The 20,948-nt window shown below is 38.0% G+C and overlaps 1 long non-coding RNA gene across 1 annotated transcript in view; it reads left to right on the top strand.

Annotated features, from left to right (window-relative positions):
• Positions 1-807: 807 nt before the first annotated feature.
• Positions 808-20,948, top strand: part of LOC140695674 (uncharacterized) — a 410,118-nt gene continuing 389,977 nt past the window's right edge. The window contains exons 1-2 of the long non-coding RNA XR_012071431.1: positions 808-1,079; positions 5,868-5,957. This is a non-coding gene — a long non-coding RNA (uncharacterized lncRNA). The remainder of the gene's footprint in view (positions 1,080-5,867; positions 5,958-20,948) is intronic.

The following is a 20,948-nucleotide window of genomic DNA, read 5'->3' on the forward strand; positions in this document are numbered from 1 at the left end:
ATGATATTTTGTATTTCTTTCAGGGGATTTCTCTTGTTCTTTTAATAGGGAGTGGTTCCTCTGCTTCTTCATTTTACTTATATCTCTCTGGCACTATGGATTTTGCAGTATCAGTTATCTACTGTGGTCCTGAATGAGGTCTGTCTGTCTACCTATCTATCTAAAGTGGATACAGAAATAAAACAAAAAAAATTTTAAAAATTTAAAAGAAGAAAAAAAAAGCTTTGAAAACAGTATAATCAATAACAGAACAAAACAAAGAAATAAAAATTATAAAAATCAAATTGAGAGAAATTTTTTAAAAATTTAAAAGATTTGAAAATAGAGTATAATTGACAACTGAAGAACAAAGAGAAATAGAAATCAAATTGAGAGAACTTTTAAAAATTAATTAGAAATTTAAAAGACAATTTTAAAAGGGATTTAAAAATTAAAAAAGAATAGGAAAAAAAGGTGGATACGTTCCTGTGGAGACTGTATGCACTTAATTTTGTGGAGAGGTTCTTCTTAAGTATGGAGGGTTGCCAAGTCTTCCTTCCATGCGTTTTGTCTGTTATCCCTTTGGTTGCGGGGTGTGGCCAGTGTTGTGGTGGCCAGAGCCTGCCGTGGCTATTGAGCGGGGCTGCCTGTGTGTTCTGTGGTTGCCGGTTCTCCTGCCCTTGCCCTGCTGCGCGAACTCCCCTGGCTGGTTCCAGAGCTCCTGGTCACGCCCCAGGTCTGTGCTGCTCCCAGTGCCAGGAGGCAGGCAGATCACGCCTCCTCCCAACGCTGTGTTCTGGTGCCGTACTTGTGCCCTGTAGGCAGACAGGTCCCACCCGCTAAGGCCGCATTGAAGCGCTGCGCTCGGGCAGATTAAGTGGGCGGGTCGCTCCCCGGTGGCTGCATAGGGGCCGTACTCAGGAGGCGGGCTCGGACAAAACGGCCGCGCCAGCCGCCTCCCCCGTTCCGTGCCAGAGCTCCGCTCCTTGTTCATTTGTCCTAGAGGTGCGAGTTCACAGAGGAACCGGGGCAGAACGGCCCCCTCTGCCTGCAGCTGTAAACAACTCTCGGTCCTGCCTGTGAGTTTGAGGAGCCGCTAGGTATGTATTCAGGTTTCGACCCCACCTGGGCCTGGGAGCCCCTGTGGGAGAATATGGCGGCTGTGGCTGCGCCCCGCCTCTCTTCTCCAGAGAAGGCGCCAGCCATGGCGCCGCGGGGCTGAGGAGACAAAGGCTGCGGCGCCCCTCCCCCCGCGGCACACCAGCAGTGGTGCTTTGCTTTTTTTTTTGTATTTTATGGGGGACGCAGGCTGTTCTGCTCTGTATCCCCTCCCAGCCACGGCGCACAGCCCCCTGCAGTCCCCCGGGGCTGCCTCAGTGCAGCTGCCCCAGTCCCCCGCCCGGCTCGGGCAGCCTGTCCTGTCCCCCACCTGCCAGTTCGCGTCTAGGGCTGGGGGTTGCGGGGACCCTCTGTGCCTGTTTATCTTAGTTTTGTCAGTCAAGGGCTATTCTGTACAGATCCGAGCCTCGGAAGTTCCCCCTCAGCCCCGCTGACCTCTCCGTTGGAGAAGGGGAGACATAACACACAGCGCTATTCCTCCTTTGCTGCTTCCTCCCTGCGGGACTGGTCCTGCATTATTTTCCTTTTTCTTTTTTTTTTATTTTCTCCTACCAGATTTGTGACAAATTTTGTCTTTTGAAGAAGGCAATGTTCTGTCAAACTTCAGCAGGTGTTCTGAGTGGATGGGTGGGCCCGTGGATCTCAGTCTTGGTGTATTTGTGGGAGAGGGTGAGCTACGGGCAGCCTTCTGCTCTGCCATCTGGCCCTTCTCCCCCCTCTTTAAAAAAAAAAATCAGATTCCAAGTTACCAAACTTTTCTATGACAGGCGTTTCCTACCAGTGTTCCTAAAAAGTTATAAGCCGTAAAAATACGGGCATTGTTAAACAACTAAGTAGGAGTAGGAGAAAAATAATCAACAGAAGTAAAGTGTTCCTGCACATATCTGGTTATTCAGTCTATTCTGCCATAAATAGGTTAATGAAAAATGATGATTCGGACGTGTTTCTGCTTACCTGGTAGTTTCTTTCATTCTACTTTAATACTGTGCCTCTATGTTCTTAAATCTTATTTTAGGTCCCCAATTACGCTTAGATTCTGGATTCTTTCACAGGCAATTTTCTACACCTCGCATGCTCTGTCGTGCTCCCCTTTCCTTCTTTTGGCACACATCCTTCAATTCTAAGTAAAAATAGTACTTCCTGAGAGTATCTTTAAATGACAACCTTGTCCTTCTCCACTGTAATCCTTGTTCAATATGTGTTTTTTTTCCTACTGGCCTATCAGCTCTGTGTGTGTGGAAACATGTCTAAATTTTTTTGCTTCTGTATCACCAAGAATTGCTAATTAGTATTTACTGAATGCATAAATGAATATCCTTTACCACCTGAGTACAACCTAATCTTACACTGCCTCTGACACAAATATTAGACCCATTTCTGTCTGTGGTAAGTATTGCTTCTACCATCTCTAGACTTTCTGTGACATTTCATTTTCTTAAAATAGCTGTCTCTCTCTGTCTGTCTCTGTTTTGTTTGTTTTGTTTTTGTTATAGACTTCCCTCCACCATTTATCCATCATGGGCTGTGCAACTCCAATACCATCTGCTTTACCATACCTTTGTATTTCCCGAGCTAAAGTGATCCTATTCTCCTCTGTGCTCTCAAAGCAATTAGTTTGTCACATTTCTAAGGTAATGACACTTCGTGCTACAGGCATTCAGTGAAAGGCTCATGTATCTTCAGTTTAATTGTAAACTCTGTAAGAGCACAGGCCATTTTGATTGCACTCTATCTCCCATCCTTCCCAACATAACACCCTGTACATGATACTTATGTATTCATTCAGTATTTGTTGAAATAACTGAATAATGGCCATTCCAGGTAACTAAAGTTTTCCTGGTCATACTGCTTAATTTGTGTTCAGCTCCCTTTGTGTGGTAGAGATTCTTTTACTGTAGAGTCTTACTTAAGCAGTTTTTTTTTTAACTTCTTTTTTTTTTCCTGTCATCTGATTTTAGGAACTCCTTTTAGATTTAGTTGAGTGAGAATCTTTAAATAAATAAAAATAACTCAAACCCTAGTCACGAATCTCCTATATGGTAGCCTAATAATAGAACCATTTTCCTTGCTTTACAAAGAAGTTATTGCATGTAAGAGTTATCCTACAGCCAGCATAGTTGAACTCTTTTCAAGAATTACTGCAATTAAACTAGGCTCAGTATGTAAACTGAAAAGTCAGCATAGTTCCATAAGTTTATAGGCTTATTGCAGTCGTTATTACTCACAATTCAAGTCTTTCATCCTGATCTGATCTTCCATTCAAATTCTTGGCAAATCCATGCCCCAACTTGTCAAACTAACTGTCAAGTAGTTTGGAGGTCATCTCCTCCTAGGCTTCTGGCCCTCAGCCCAGAACCAGGTCTTTTAATGGTGGCTAAGAGCACTGACCTTCTGGTAATATTAAGGATACTGAGCTTAGTTTAATTTCTGGTCAAGAAGATATTTCTTTGTCCTTCTACCACTCTAAGCCCTCAGCCTCTCTTACATCTTAATGGAGGCAGTTTTCCCAACTTCCTTTGGGAAAAGGAAGGTAGTCCCTCAGGTGCTGGCTTCAAGAGTGAGCCTGGCCCTGGCCTTCATCTCATTTAGGACTCTTGTCTCCAGTCACCTATTGTTCTGTAGCAGTGAACTCTTGGCCACTAACTTGCTGCTTCAAGATCCCATCTCTCACAGCCCTATAGTAGTTGTCCTTCAACTTTGTGTTCTGTTTCTGGCTTCTAGAGATGTTTATCATGCTTTGGAGCTAGGCTGTATATTCAGGTTGTGAAAGTTTGTCTTTCATTGTCAAAGGTCTGAAGCAGTGGCGGTGAAACAAAGTCAGAACTTATAGCAGTGTCTTGACCAGGGTCTCCATGCCCCTATTTAACTCTCTTAGCTGTTGTATTTCTAGAAGCTATTTGTAGGAGTTGTGTAGTATCTGTTTTGGCCACAGTAGACACTAAGATCTTGACTTTAATATCATTTTATTTATCAAAATATTCAAAAAAGTTCTTTAGTTTGCAACCTTGTGTAGATAATAAACAGATTAAATAAAAATGGCTGAGCACACACTAAGGAATTAGCACTGGGTAACGGGTTCCTAAATGACATATTTATAGATATCATAAAATGTAATAATATTTATAATATGGTTCTGATGCTACATTTCCAACCATTTTCTACCAAAGAACTGATGAAGATTCTAGCCGGGTGAGCTTCATGGAATCATTTCTGTGGTCTTGTTCACAACCCTTTTTTCTGTCACCGTCTTGGCTCTGGCATGTGCTGAGCGTCTTTTCTAATCTATCCTACCCTGCATAAGGATGACAGTTTCTTTGTTCTAAAGTCATAATCTTATGGCTCTGCTTGTACTCTTTCATACCACTCTACCTGCCAGGGATACAAGTCCCCCAATCTGAGAAAGTTATTTCAAACAGAGATCTAGGGGAAAAAATACCTCATTAATAAATTTTAAATATCTCCATAAACATAGATATGTCACTGGCTGATTGAATGAGTATTACTCAGTGTGGAACAAGATAGACACACTTTATTATTGTTGTTGTTGTTGATTATCTTAGTACTGTCTCCTTCATCCTTAAATCCATTGTGCAGAATTGCTCTTTCCAGCTGCCTAATGAAATTTTGGGTAGATCTAATTGATTTTCTAGACACTTTCAAATATTAAAGAGTCCAGTCAGGTTGATTAGCAAAAACTTCAATATTTTTTAATTAAAAAGCATTCTTTAGTTCTGTTTTAACTCAGGTTTCAAAAGCTGTAGTGAAAAGTGAGTAGACCTTTTTCCCTTGCTCCGTCTCCTATCCTCTTTCTTCGTGCTAGTTGCAGTCCTCTTCAGGGACAGTCCTGGGGGTGAAGTTTAGAGGTAACAATCAGATATTTTTGCTTTGTGTGTATGGTAGTCCAAATGCAGGCTTCTTTCCTGTGGGACCCTTTTGTGGTTTTGTCACTATAGGATCCCACTCTTCCGAGGGCTCCTTTTCTATGTAACTCCCCTTGGGATTCCCCTTGTTGGTGGAACACAAATGCCTTTTGGCCTCCCAAACTTGGAGAGCATGGTTCTTTCACAGCATACCTACGCATTACTGCTACCACACATAATGATGGTCTCTTTAGCCTTCTATCTTTTTCTAGTATGAGTCTGGAATGTCTGAAACTGCAGGGATTACAGGCAAGCTTTCTGAATGGTTCTTGTGAAGCCCCAGTTACTTAGGAGAGGGAGGGAAATGGAAGACTCTGCAACAGCTTTCTCACTGTCCAATCCCCTTGGTCTTTCTCCTCACCTTTTCTTGCCTTTGTAGTAGGTGATGAGCTAAGAATTTCAAAGCCACTTTCAAATCATTGATACAAGTTTTTAAAATATTGCCTTAATCTACAAAAATGTGTTCTTTTTAATTTTTGGAAAGCATCTCTTTGAAAATAGTTTTTGAATAAAAATGTTGTATAGGTCTACCAATATAATAAAACAAATTTTTGAGTCAATCAATAACTATTTAAAAAGTGCTTTAATTTTAATTTTTTCAGTGATCATTTCCACACTGAAATGTCTACTGATCTGGATAAAAAAGTATATGCTCATTCTATTTAAAGAACATGTTCAGTTGTAAAATTCAAGTTGACAAGTGCCTCACTTGACTAACTTTTTTTAAGTTACATTTTTTTTCTGATTTGAATGATCAATTGAAAATATTCAAACCAATTTGATACAGACCGAAACAGTGAATTCATCCTTATCCCTTAATAATTTTCATGATGTTTATATTTTTTCTAGACTTCTTGATCTAGGCACATCCTGACATCCTTCTCTGGATGGCTTGCGCCACCGTGGAGCCCTTCTGTACGTGGCATCTCAGGCACCATAGTGAGTATAACCTGCCTGTTCTTGTAAAACTGTTCACAATGAGTACTTTTGTTTGCACGTATACATTACCTTTTTAGATTAAAAAAATTCCTTTTATCATTTCTGCTTTCCTACACATTTCATTTTGTATATATTTAATAGAGAGTTATTTCAGAGAGAATACTTCAGAACTACAATTATATCTGAATATTTTAAATTGTTCTACTAATTGGCAGTACTATAGAAGCAACTTGCCTTAAAACCTTCCAAACTACAAGATTTATACAAATGATAGATCTGGGTTTTTTGTTGTTGTTGTTTTATTCTACAAAAAGATTTTTCATTCTAGAAAGATCTCTTTAAGTAGTAGAAACCCTCTTGGGGCATTGCAATATAATGTATAAATTATATAAGTATAATATAATTTATAAATTTTGAAGTTATTCAGCTTTTTTTTAAAAGAACACATCTATTGCATGAAAGTGAGGTACATTTGTAATTACCAAGAAGTTATAAATAAATGGTGTTAAGAAATTGAAAAATGATTGTGCCTAAGTGAAAACCTGCCCAGCAGGGTAAATTCTGATGCTATTTTGTTGAGTTAAATATTTATTTCCTCATTTACAATAAAAGTGGGCCATTTCTATCTCAAATAAAAATATTTAGTTTTAGATAGAATGTTTAATTTCTGATTTTAGACTCACATTCCCATATTTTGTTGCTATCTGGACCATTTTAAACACTAAGTGGCTCAATAGGGAATTTCCCTTTCCCACTTGCTGTGACCACTGCTTTGTTTTTGAGATTCCACATTCTGTAAAGTTATGTTTGTTTTCCATAATAGATGTACTCTGATGAGTTTTTCTTTTTTAATATCCATAGAAAGCAGGTTAATCTGCTCTTCCTCTTCCAAGTAGTACTTGTAATACTGGCAAGTAAATTGTTAAGTGGTAGGCAAGTAAATATTTATTTCCTTTCCTTTACCTGTTTCTTTCTTAATAATACATGCAGACATACATCCACAGAGGTATACTAGTTGTAGAATTATTCTGTTTACTAGGTGTTTTTAAGTTTCAAGTCCAGTTGTCATCAGTTTAGTACAATGTCTCAATACTGATTATTTTATAATAATTTACCCTGAAGCTACTCAGAATATAGTAATTGTTGTCAGAGAGCAGATTCTTGTCTCACCACAGAAAGAATTCAGAAATAAGACACAAAGGTCAAGAAAGCAAAGCAATGTTTATTAAGTGATAGGTAGTGTGCTCAAGGGAAGGGCAGGCACTCAGGTGGGAGGCTGCCCCGAGTTTCTTTGGCAAGCTGTATGGGGTGTAAAAATGAGTTGGCAGAATGTTCATTGGCAGGGAGGGGTTTGGAGTCATCTTTCCTAATCTTCGTTTCAGCGCCACCTTCCCAGGGTGAAGAATGGATTTTTTGTTCTTATTTAGTCTTGACAGAGAAGTGGGATGAGGTCATAATGAGCAAAAGGTTACATTCGGATGGTAGAGATTCCTGTTATGTCCTACCGTTTTTTGTCTGCCTCCAGGACACTTGTCAACTCAGAATGTATTTTTTTTTTAATCAGTTCAGAGTTTCCTGCTTTTCTTCATCTGTCCAAGGACCCCCTTGTTCACGAGAATTTATAATTTCAGAATGGCAGGAAGCAAGGATGAGTAATGTTTGGAAAACATGGTGAGACAAGCTGGATAGAAGTGTGAGCACTTCTGGGATGAGGGAAGGAGAGAGAGCCCCTTGCTGTGGCCAACAACTCATCTGCCTGGTCTATTCAAATGGCAGTGCTCACTCATAGCCTAGTTCTAAAATTGACTGAGCTACCTCATTGTAAGATGGAATGCTGCTGCAGAATCCCCAGATCTTGTGATCTGGGAGATCTTCCCTGCCTTGTTCTACAGTGAAACTGGCCATAGTGATCATTTATTTCTAGGATTCCACTTAGAGACATTCCAAGACTTTGAGACAAAAAAAAAAAATCCTTCCCAGGTATTCTGGATGTTTCTCTGTGAGATACGCATTTCATCACATTGTAAAGCTGGTGCTTATGTTGAACTATATTCATTCAAAAAGTCTTTATTAAGCCCAGTGTATGTGCATGGTAGTAACAGTACTAACAACCATTTATAAGTTTTTACTGTGTCCTTGGAACTGGGTGTGGTGCTTATTTCACTAAATGTTCACAGGACCCATTGTACAATTATTATTATCAGCATTTAGTTGGATGAAAAGATTGAAGTTTTGGAAGGAGAAGTAACTTTTCTCGGGTCACATGGCAAGTAAACGTGCAGGGGTTTGACCAGAATTCTCTGCCTTCTGAGACATTTTTCTTTTCACTGCTTCATAATGCCTTCCATAGTGTTATACTGAGTAGGTGCCACGAGCAGAAGGAGAAGGAGAATATGGCCACTTTCTTTGGAGAGCATATGATCTAGTTGGGGAGGAAAATATATTTCTCTGTGAAACAACTAAAGACGAAGTTAGTAAGCTATTAAATGGACCTGTACCACAGAGTCACGTGTGGTTTTGCTTGAAGGTGTGCTCTCTGTTCTACGGGTCCTGTTTTGAAGTAACGAAAAGAATTTCTGAAGAGAGAGGTATACCTCTTATTTTAATTCTTCTATGGGATTTTTTTTCTCAGACTGACATTAAATATTCTAAATCACATTCATGCTATTGTGGCCTAATCCTAAACTCAGCCCTCTTTACTGTCTCTAACCCATGGGTTATTGATAGATTGGGGTCATATGCTGGATCTATCAGGTTAAGTAGAATAGTTGCCTGGCGGGTTGTCTCCCTGCAAACCCTGTCCTTCTCCCCGTCTCACTGAAGCAGTGGAAACACGAAGTAAAAACATCTTGGTCCTTGTCATGACTCAGCATTGCTTGATTTCTCAGATTTCCAACTCTCACGGTTCTCTCTCCCTGTTGAAAACCTCCTTAATTCCAACTGTCTCTCACTATGTGAACCTGCTTTTTTCTTTTACTCCTACATCAGTCCATGTTTTTCCGATCAAGACATTTTCTCTGGGCATTGTCTCTGTCTCTCCTTAGGCAAGATCTCATCTTTGTCTGTAATTTTCACTTTGCTCTCATGTCCTAGAATCCATTATTTACTTCAGCTTTTACTATTCCTGCCTTGGCCCCCACGCCCAATCTCAAATGACTCTAGTAGGTTAATTTTTTTTGCTTTCATGACAATTATGTTACAAATTTTGGGTAGAGAACCTCACCATGGACCTCAAAACTGGTTGTCAATTTATCTGTCAGTCCGTCCCTATTACATTTCTCAGAGTAATTTCCAATGGTTTTCCTTCTCTGCAAGCCTGTGCTTATCTTCAAAACTGAACTCAAATGATATGATGGCCTTCCTCATTTTCCTGGCTTCTTGAGGGCAGTGTTACTGTCCATTTCATTTTCTTTGGAACTCGTATCATTTGTTGAAAGAACAAACAGAAATCTGAAGATATTGGGGGATCCTATGTTAAACTATATGGTTATGTAACATTGTTAGTGGCTATTGCATCCAGACTGACACTAGACATTTTTCTGTCAAAGCCCATGTAACTCAGTGATTCAAGAGCCTACTCTATCAATCTCATTGATATATAAGAGAGTTGAATAATGGAAGCCTCTAATATTAGTAAATATTACCAGAATATTTGTTGTGATAAAATTTATTATTACTAAACCAAGCAAAAAACTTTCTTGGGTGGCTTTGCTTACATTTAGAAATTCAAAGCTTACTCTAAAGCCCTCTTGTGGTTCCCTTTGGTTTAGTGTAATTAACAGATCATTTTGAAGTTATTTAATAATGAGGTGGTAGCTCTTTAAGTGGTACAGTGGTTGGTTTTTGTGGTTACTTAATACATACATTTAACAAAATTTTTATTAAATGTGTTTACAGACTGTATAAAAGGAGAAAAATCCATAAAATATGCATGATGCGTAAAACATTGCATAATGTGCATGTCTTCTAGGAACTGTCTTACATAAAGCTGACTCAGGAAAATTCTTTGAACTTTTGTGTTTGTGAAAGAACTACTGACATCATGGATGGAAACAAATAACTAAAACTTGGAAAAGCATTCTTATTTTAAGTTTTATTTATGGATAAATAAGATAATAATTCTTTCATTCAAAGAATGACAATGTCATACTTTCTATATTATTCATATATTTCTACTTCTGGGGTACATTAATGACTTTTGTTTTTAATCCCTAGGAAGTAGAAACCTTCTTCAGCTACTAATCTTCTTGTACTGTGCTTTTAATGCTGTCTCAGTCAGGATCCCATCGGGAGACAGAAACTACATTGTAATTTGAACAGGAAAAGTTTAGTATAGAAAATTATTAGGATTTTCTCTATATCTATCTATGTATCTATCTCTTTATCTACCTATTTATCTATTAATGATCCATCTATCTATCTACTTATAACTAAGAGGGAATCATTTAGGACATCATGAAGTTTATTGGATCTAAGTGTAACCTTTGTTCTAATATCAAAAGCCCTAAATATCAAACCTGGTAAAAATTTTACAGTCTTTGACAATCTTTGACAATCTTATGTCCCTTTAAGGATAAAAGCTTGACCAAGTGGATGTTGTCTTCCTGTGAGGAGGCTTGAGAAGAAAGCATAGAAGCAAATCATCCACATATTGCAACAAACTAAAAGCCCTGGGAACTTTCTATCACCCAGATCAGCCTTCATGATTTGTGAGAAATAAGGCCTCTCAGTAAAACCCTGAGGCATTACTGTCCAGGTGAATTTTTTTTCTTACAAAGTGAAGGCAAAAAGGTATTGTCTAATTTCATCAACTGAAATACTAAAGAATGTGCTGCATAAATCAGTTACAGTAAAGAAATGGCTTCCAGTGCAAATGGGTGTTAGTAACATTTGAGGATTAGGAGCAGCAGCGTGTTCAGGGATAACAGTTTTGTTTATTGCTCCCCAAATCCTAAACTAAGTGCCAACTGTAAAGTTTTCTCAGGCTACTCAGTTTGGTTATTGCTGAAGTTGGATTCCAAATGTTTGTCTTATGGCCAAATGTCTATGTTTTACTAAACAACAACAGTTCCGCCTCAATTTTGTGAAATGACATGGCTCTTAAAGCCTTAAAGGAAAGTGTGATGAACCCACCTGCCCTTGGGTATCCCAAACATCAGATTCCCTTTTTCTTTTTTATGTATGAACAAGAAAGAAATGCCTACAGCAATGGAAAGCCACATGCTTGTGTTGTAATAACCTTAACCTTGATGCTCTTCTTATGTCTATCATGGACAGAGTCCCTCTGCTTAATGCTGACAGATCACCTCCTGACTCTTCATGATGTTCTACAGGAAATTCCCCTGGGCATCACTGCCTTCTCATGGTTCTCTGATAGTTCTTATTTAACAGGTGACAGTGGCACGTATTGTGCCGGATATACTATTGCAGCTCCTTTTGATGTCATTGAGTCAGCATCTTTACCTATGGGTACTTCAACCCAAAAGGCTGAATCAGACACTGTTACATGGGTTTATACTTTAGCTAAGAACACAACTGCCATTTTTTATACTCGTAGCAGATACGCTTTTGGAGTAGTTTGTGATTTTAGAATGTTGTGGAAGCAACATGGCTTTCTTAATTCCAGTAGAAATAAAATAAAAAATGGCCCTATGTTCAGTGTTATTGGGTGCAATACTTTTCCTTGCCACTTTAACTATTATTAAGATTCTGAGGCATTCTAAACTTGACTCTCTGGAAGCTAAGGAAAATTGTCTTGTTGACATTTCTACAGAGAATGCTTCTTTTAAAGAGACCAGTAGCAGCCAAACCTCTGTCATTGCCCTGCAATGACAGAAGAGACCAACAGAAAAAAGCAAGACACCTCTACTTTCCTGGCAAGCACTCAGCCAATGAAAAGCTGTGGACTCTTTGTTCACTACAGTCCCCCCAACTTCTTTTTCCGCCTCTATAAAAGTGTTATCTTTCCCATGCCCTGTGAGGACCCGCGCGTGGCTTGCCATTGTTGTAGACTCTGATTTGCAATTCCCTGCTGATTCTGAGTAAAAGTAAACCCATCTTTGCTGGAGAAGTATCTGGCAGTCCCTTTGTTTTAGGTCAACAGGATAAACATTCTAGTATTAAAGGAGATAACAAAGAGTAGAGTTGGAGCTAAGAGGCAATAGATTGAAAACTGGTCAATGATTTAGGCACTAAGCTGAACTTTATAGAGGAAAGAAACAATTGTCAGTGTTTTTTAAAGAGCTACAGTTAAAGTATAGAAAAGCAGAAAGAAAATAGTTCCCACCTTTCAGGCTGTGATTCATCTCAGTTTTTTATATAATTATCACCTGGATGCATGAACCAGCATCTAGATTAGAGGGGGGCGGAATGGGAGAGATAGCAGATGGCTACACAACAGCAATAATAGCAGGATTTCATGAACACAAAGTAATTAGCAAGAAGACTTTATGTTCAGCCTGTGATGTAATAAGGTCTATAGGTGGTTCATCTACATAGGGTATCAAGAGATAGCCATCAAACACACTTGGGACAATAGAGAAGGTGCAAGTTACCACTCATGGTTGGAATATCCTAAAGCATGACTTCCATATAGCAGATGCTTAATAAATGTTGGCTGAATTAACAAATTAATTTACTATTTAACTATTACTGGTGTCCACTATGCGCCAGGCATTGTCCTATGTCTAGAAAAACAACGATGTCCAAAACTCAGTCCCTACCTAAAAAAGTGTACATTCTATTTTGAAGGCAATGATTCTTAGAGTTTTTGGAGACTACTGAGTGGGAAGAGATGTTTGAAGTTCTGACAGTGGAAGATTATTTCAGGGTCTTTAAATTAGGAATTATGCATATCCCTCTGTTTTCAGAGAATCTCAAATTAGTTAGATGCAATGGTTATTTTTCTTTCCTCTCTTTTCTCATCCTCTTGCTCCTCCTACTTCTTCTTTGGCACAATTCCCCACTCCTATTTAAAAAGTATCAAATGGATATTTCTAAAAATTTAAGAAATATGTTAAAATACTGGTTCACATAGTAAAATTCAATTTTACATATAACAATGAAGAAAATCACTAAAGTCATTCTGTACTTCTGCTAATCTTGTCTGTTTTCCCCCTTATACCTACTTCTGTCTCTCTTCACTATATTCAGCAATGCTGCTTTCTTCTTGTTTGAATTTGTTAAGCACTAAAAAATGTTATTGCTGTTTAGTCTCACTAATATCCTCTTACACAGCAGACCAAGTAATTTTCACGATTATTCCCATTTTACAGAAGAAAACGTGAGAATTGGCTGGCATAGGTCACACACGTGGTGACAGTGTTTTTTTTTTATCATCTTCTGCCAAAGTTACTCTGCCTTTGATCCCCTAGAGCAATGGCTGGGCCACTTTAAAATTGAATATTTAGTTATCTGGTAAATACGTTCATGTATTTAAATATATTTTTAATCTACATGTTTTTATTCATCTTTTACTTTAGTTATGTATTTTGGAGATAAAATATTGGAATCCATCTTGGAAGTGGGGTGTGAAATGGGTGTCTTTGTGTTTTTGTTTATGTCTGTTAGACATAGAATGAGGTAGGATTCCATTTTCTCTCTCTCTCTTTTTTCTTTCTTTTTTTTTTTCTCTTTTTTTTAGTAGGGCTTTTTATAGGGACTGTCTTTCAGAAGTCTGGATTAAAAGGATTGAGTCTGTGGTCTGAAAAACAATATTACTATCTTGCACACTCAAATTCTGTGTCATAGGCATTCAGATGAGCCCTGGAGTGAGTGACAGACAATGAGAGCCATCAGCCCCAGCTCTGTCTCTCCCACTGGGCACAGTTCAGTAGCTATTTATTGACTCTCACTGCTCATTTTAAAGGTGAAGCTTCAGATTAGCACACAAAAGCCAAAGAAATTTGATTTCAAAGATAAAGGGTATTGTCAAATTTTTAGTGTTTATTGATGTACCAAAAAGAGAAATAAAGAAAAAATCAGCAAACACAGGCTAAGCTGCTTGGAGTTGGGGTAGGAGAGTTAATCCATGCTCTGTAGTATTTGCTTCATTGGTTTTATGTTTATTTTATGCAATGTCTGCTTTTTGCTCGTTGCCAATGCAAGTTTATAATTTTATGTCACATGCTTGGATTATGCAATTGAAAAAAATGTTAGCCCGAGCAAGCCAGCCAAGAATGTAGAAAATAGGAAGCCATATCAAATAGGTTGTATTTTTACTGGAACATGAACAAAAGTATAAATGCAATTCTGCAGGCAGTTGCTAAGGGATAGCCACAGCTGGAGGGTTTCTGGTCAAACTTTTTATTTTTCTTTTACACACCATAGCAAAGAGCATCATCTCCTCTTTGTGCTTGATTTGCAAGTTACAGCAATTCTTGAGGGTTTATTTTGGTTCAGACACAGATCTTCCCCTGGCTATCTCCTCTGGGCCTCCTTATTAAATAGCATGTCAGTTTTCCCTGACATCTTTCAAATGAGAGATTGTGAGCACCAATCAACTGGTAACCTTTTTTTTCCCCCCAAATACATATTCACAATCTCCACCCTGACATTTCTGCTTCAGGAAATTTGTCATGGCTCCTAGGAATCTCCATTTTGAATGCAAAGAACCCCAAGTCATTCTAATGTAGGCAGTTGAGAATCAACTAAAATTATAATTGCAAAAGTTAGACAATACCAAATGCAGTGGCCTTCCTTAGCATGTACAAATTCAGATTACCTTGACCTTGCATACCTGCTTTTGACCTTTTCCCAGAAAATTCACACTGGAGTTACTTGGATGTGACTAGTTTCATCTGGGTAGCTTCCCTAGAGAGTGGTTCTGCATCAGACCCTCTTATAAATGACCAGTGAAATCTTGGAAGGCAGAGGTTCATGGTGAAACAGATCTATTTCTGGCAAGAAGAAACAAAGAATTTGTAACCATGGTCAGAAACCATGAAAGAGATGCTAGAAGTGATTATCTTTGTGTTCAGTGGTTAATTTTGCCCAAAGGAGACAAATAAGGAAAGACAAGAAAATATGAAAACATAAACAGACAAACAAATAGCTAAACATTATAAGCAGTGGGTTTTGCCATTTAGGACAAAGGTATTTAATAGCATTTAAAAATTACTGAACACATTCTCCAGCTTTTTCGTTATGGCCTTAATCATGAGTCTATTGTTTTAAATGTCCATTGGTTTTATTTTGACTCAGCTGAGCAACGTAGTTAAGTCTCTGCTATCTGTGTTGGCATATTACACATATAAAAAAATACAAGTTTATTTACAAAAAAAAAGGTAAAATATAAAAGAGGAAGCAGTGTATTGCTTCTTGATATAATTTTATAAATTCTTTATTATATAATGTTTTACCTCCTAATTTTTTAACACATTATTATAATTTGATGATTATTAATATTAACCTTAGGCATTTTGGTGTGTGTTAGATATCTAATCTGAATTTTCAAAATGATACATAGATATTTCAGTTTTTATTCACTGAGTGAAGTCATTTTAATAAGTTGAAAGTTAATTTGTTTTCAAATATAGTTGAAAGTAAATCTTTTAAAATCCACGTGATTATTAATATGTAAAAAGTTTATTTTTTAAAAACTGAGGGCTTTTTATGAATTTCTGAATAGAGAGTTTATAAATGTAAAACTCAGACATCAGCAGGCTGTGTAGGAAATTGTTTTGTTTTCAGTTTTGCAACACACAAAACACTGATTAGTCTATATAAAGAAACATGGGACTCAGCTTTGATTCTCACCCAGTTCAAGGGTTCTTTGATGACATCTCTTATGTTAGGGGGTGGGGAACAGAACCAATTACCTGGCTTCCATATTATCAGTTGCTTAGGTTTGTTCCCATGGTCAAAACTAGCCAAAGATACAGTATGACATATGGATAAAATGTTAAAATAAGTACACTTTTATATCTGTAGTTTTTGTTTTCAGCATTGCCAATATGCTATGGGAAACCAATATAACACAAATGTAGGAAAAACGGAATAATTAAAAAGAAAAAAAAGACCTTTTTGGCTGGTGTGTTGATGCAAGATTTTAGGAGTCAAGGGGAAAAGTTAGGAGACCTGTTAGGAGACTGTATCAATCTATGCTTCCTATAATAATAAAATCACAAAATGTCCATAGCACACAATAGTGAACATTTGTATCTTATACATCTGGGGGTGGCTTGGTGTCTCTGTAGATCTTAACTGATCTCATACAGTTGTGACTTGCTTGTGGTTTTGCCTAAGGGATTTGACAGTTTAAGCTGGACTTGACTAGGATCACTGAGCTCCACATGTTTGTCATCTTCCTCTTGGGATCGGCAAACCAGCTAGGTATATTATAATGTCACAGGTGCAAGAGGGTTATCCTTACTGTACAAGTACAGTGGGATTCCTTTGTCACTTTTTCTAAAATTCCATTAGGCAGAGCAAGTCATATGACCATACCCAAAGTCAAGGGACAGGGAAGTAAATTCTACTTTTGTTTTTAATGATCTGCAAAATTATATGGTGGAAAAGGGCATGGTTAAAGGAGTAAAGAACTGGGGTTAATAATGCAGTTTAACACAAAGTATCTTGCAGTTGTTTAGACAAGGGATTTGGGGTTCAGGCCAGGCACGTAGCTTTGGTAGTGGTAAGAAGAGGATGAGTATGAATATATTTTGAAGGTAGAGCCAGTGAGATTTATTGAGCTGTGGGAGAGATGTTAAGGGTGATTCCAAAGCAACTGGAAGAGTAGGGTTGTTATTAACTGAGATATGAAACTTGAAGGTGGAGGATTTTTGGAGGGGAAATGTAAAAAATTCAGTTTAGAATAAGTTGAGTCTTGGGTGTTGGAAGCCATCCAACTGGAGATAGTGGGTAGCACATTATATATATGAGTCTGGATTTATGAAAGAATGGTCTGGACTATAGATATACATTTGGAAACTGCTGTCATATACATGATACTTAAAGCCATGAGTTTAGTTGAGATTAGTAATCGATAGAGTGTAGCTATGAAAGAGAAGAGAGCCAAGGACATTTTAACATGAAGGGATTGTGACACATGAGAGAAATCAGCAAAGGAGACTTAGAAGAGACCCATGAGATAGAAAAATGTCAAATGAGGGCAGTGTGCCATGTAAATAAAACATATCAAGGATGAGACAGTGTCAGTTAGAGCAAATATGGCTTATAGGTCAAGAAAGATTAGAAATAAAACTTCCCACTAAGGTTTAACAAAATAACAATGTGAAGGTTACTGATGACTTTACTAAGGGCTGTTTCAAAGGACAGTTCACCATGAGAAGTTATATTTGGGATTTGCCAGGCTCTCTGAATCTGAGGATTGGATTCTTTAATAAATCTAAATAATTCTAAGCTATTATTTTTTAAAATACTGACTTTTCCTCTCCCCTAAATTGTCTTCATTTGTTGCTTCTGGAGCACCTTTTAGACATCTAATGTACCATTTCACTTTATTCTCTCCTTTTTTAACTGCTCTACCATATTTTTTTCCCATACTCTTTAGAGAATCTTTAAAAATAAATATTTTTTAAATAAAAATAAAAATACTGTATTATATTTTTAAAATCTTTATCCTTTTGTTTCCCATTTAAATAACTTCTTTAGCTCTATATTCTAGTGTATTATTTCTCCAGTTTTATCTAATCTGCTATTCATTCAGTCTGTTGAATTTTTAACTTCAATGATCATTTTCCCTCAAATCCTTTTTTTTTTTGGTCTTCTCATGCTTCTGATTCATGTTTAATATAATCATTTTACACATAGACTTTGTGAACTATATAATTCTATCACCTGACATTCTTAGGAGTCAAATTATGTAATTTATTTTTTAATGAAACGCATACTGACTTGTTTTCCTGTGTATTTACTAATTTTGAACTGAAATCTCATGTTTGGTGTGGCCTGACCTTGATAATACCATGCAGTCTAACTGAAATTTCACGGATGACACTGCCAGTCCCTCCAGGATTACAGCAGATCCTCTTGGTGCCCTGCCAACATTCTCTCAAGCCTTACCAGCTCTGTGCATGCAGGACCAACTTTCATCTGCCAGAATCTGTATTTCTTTGCATAAGAGTTTTCTCTGGCCACTTACTCTTACCATGTGTACAGCAAGACGGAAATGTACACAAATCAATGCTCCCTACCTTGACAAATGACTGATAGGAGCTTCTATATAAACACCGCAGCTCCCTTGCCTCTTGGGTAGGATAGTTCTGATGTGTTCTATATTAGCCCCCAGATTTCCTTAGTGAGAATGAAGTCCACTCATCCTCAGGGGAAATTCACTTGATAAGGCACACTTACTGGCTGCCTTCCTTTTCCTTCCTCACCTACTCACTGCCCTACTCACTCAAATGCTTATCTCAGGGGAACCCAAACTGAGACACTGGTTATGAGCCCAGAACTAACTTTTTTCAAAGGCCTAGTTTTCAGAACTACTTTGTAATGTTAAGTATCAGCTTTGGGTTCTCTGACACATGAAGATGGTGTGGGAGTGAATAAGGAGCCAATGCAAAGTAATAGTCTACTTCTGAGTCTTCAGGGAAGACTTTTCCCCGCTACTTACTAACTCAGCAGAGACAGAAACTATCCAGACATCAGCTATGCCCCTGGAAAGATTATTTTCTGGTCTATATTTATAGGCCCTAGGTTGAAGCAAGAAATATTACTCATATTCTGTGCCTTGTTCTGGGTCCAAACTGAGACTCCTGGGCCTGTGATTTACATCTGGAAGTGGAAATATTCCCCCAAGTTATTTAGGAAAGGTGATTACCAGGGTCATAATAATGACATGTGCCTTCTTGGACCAGGAAACTGGGGATTTCAGTCAGAATACAAGAATACATAATACAATACAGAATACAAGCTGATAGAAGAATTGGGGCTTACTGATGAGTCAAAATGAGAAAATACTATGTCTCCTTTCTTTTAATTAATGCCTTTGATGCTATATGTTGGCCTATGGAGAATTTTTCTCTCATTTTTCCTCCTATAAATCTCTATGGTGTCAAGAAGATACCCAATGGAAAAATTTTTACTCAAGTTACTGATGTCCATTTGCTGCTGTTTGTGTTTAAAAGGAGAAGATGAGTAACTCTCTTATTGGATGCCCATATTTCCATTTTCCTCATTTGACTATGTGTGGATGTTAGTTCCCATGAACATTATTTATGTGTTGGTCACCAAACCTGCCAGTTTGATAAGATGACAACTTTGAACCCAAAGTCATATCTTGGCCTTTCTCCTATGCCCTATGTTAGCACTTCATGCTCTGATCAAAGCTTGCCTGAATGCAAAATGTGCTATCTCTGTTGGTATCTCTTTGAGAGGTAACTAGAATGAGTTGGTTTCTGTATATCTTGAACTGGAGTGAGTCATTTTCTACATGTCATTTCTTTAACAAGAGCAGGGAAATGCATCTTCAAAGCTGAGCAAATAACCCATGGCTTAAGCAGTAGATGTGATTAGAAGAACTAAAGCTCTCAAGCTTAATTTGCCCTAGGAAATATGCTTAAAATGGCTGACTCAAAGTGGGAAAGATCAGCCTTTGATCAGACAAAATTTTCTAAAATTAAGCAATTCCATGTAATTAAAGCTGTAATTGTGGTTATCATCCTGAAAGCCTTCTATCCAACCTCTCTTTGAATGCTGATTTCTATATGTGTTTTGTCTTAGCTTGACCAATTTCCCTTGATGTTGAGTCTAGTTCATTCCACTGTAGGATAAATCTAACCATCAGAATGTGCTTCTCTTTTTTGCTTCAAAGTCCAGTTCTTCTAACTCCTAACTTCTCACTGGTCCTAGGCCTTCCCTTAAGGATAGCATTGTCCATAGAACCTTCTACAATGATGGGAATGTTTTCTCTGTGCACTGTCTAATATGGCAGTCACTAGTCACATAAGGCTCCTGAACGCTTGAAATAAAGCTAGTGTGACGGAGGAACTAAATTTTTAATGCTTTTCAAGTTTAAATGTTCTGCATGTAACTTATGTTACACGGTAAGAGGATGAGAGGAAGGAAAACAAAAATATTTGCCTAATATATGTATTTATATTCTATTTATACATGCACAAATATATTCATAACAAAATAATGACGAATACTCATGACACATAGTCTTCATGTCTGTAACTGGTCATATGGTCATAGCTGATATTTATAAGTACCTTTTCTACTCCCCTACTCCCCTTGTCTTCAGTAAGCAATTCAGCTAGTCATGGTTCTTTACTTGGTAGAGTGACCTAAACCTTCATTCCTGAAAGGTATGGGCCATTAGTAGCCCTGCCTGGATTGGGTTGTTGTAGTTTTCCAGCTAATTTGAACACAGGGCATGGCAATATTAAGAGATGCCCAAGGGGATCTCCTATATTCTGGATCGCCATTGTGGAATAGCAGTCTAACTTTCCCTTGCAGACCAGAATCAGTCAAACCAGCCATCACAATAACTGCTTTCTTTGTTTATTGATTCATAGGCATGAGAAGTTCAGAGTGGCCAGGTGGCAATCTTAATTTCCAGTTTAATTGAATCATTGTTGTGTCTCCTTGTAGAAGCATTTCTCCCTTTGGAACTAAGACCAGCACAGTGTAGGGTCACCAGAACAGGAAGCAAAAATTTTACTGTGGATCACAGGTAATAGTATGTGGTACCACTTCCATTTATACTCCTTGATTCCTGAATCCGTGAATCCTGGCTATGGGAGAAACAGCACTACATACCGAATTCAGATTCAGAGTGGATAGGTCCCCTGGAGCACCTTGCCTCAGCCCTGTAAGACATTGCCACGTAGCTGGCACTGTAACTGAGTCTTCAAAAGGCCATTCCACCGTTCTATCAAGCCAGCTGCTTCAGGATGGTGGGAAACATGGTAAAATCAGTGAATTCTATGAGCATGGGCCTATTGCTACACTTCTTTTTCTGTGAAGTGAGTTTCTTTACCAGAAGCAATGCTGTGTGGAATACCATGACAGTGAATTAGGCAT

The sequence above is a fragment of the Vicugna pacos genome, chromosome 3 (genome assembly GCF_048564905.1).
Source record: "Vicugna pacos chromosome 3, VicPac4, whole genome shotgun sequence".
Taxonomy (NCBI): Eukaryota; Metazoa; Chordata; class Mammalia; order Artiodactyla; family Camelidae; genus Vicugna; species Vicugna pacos.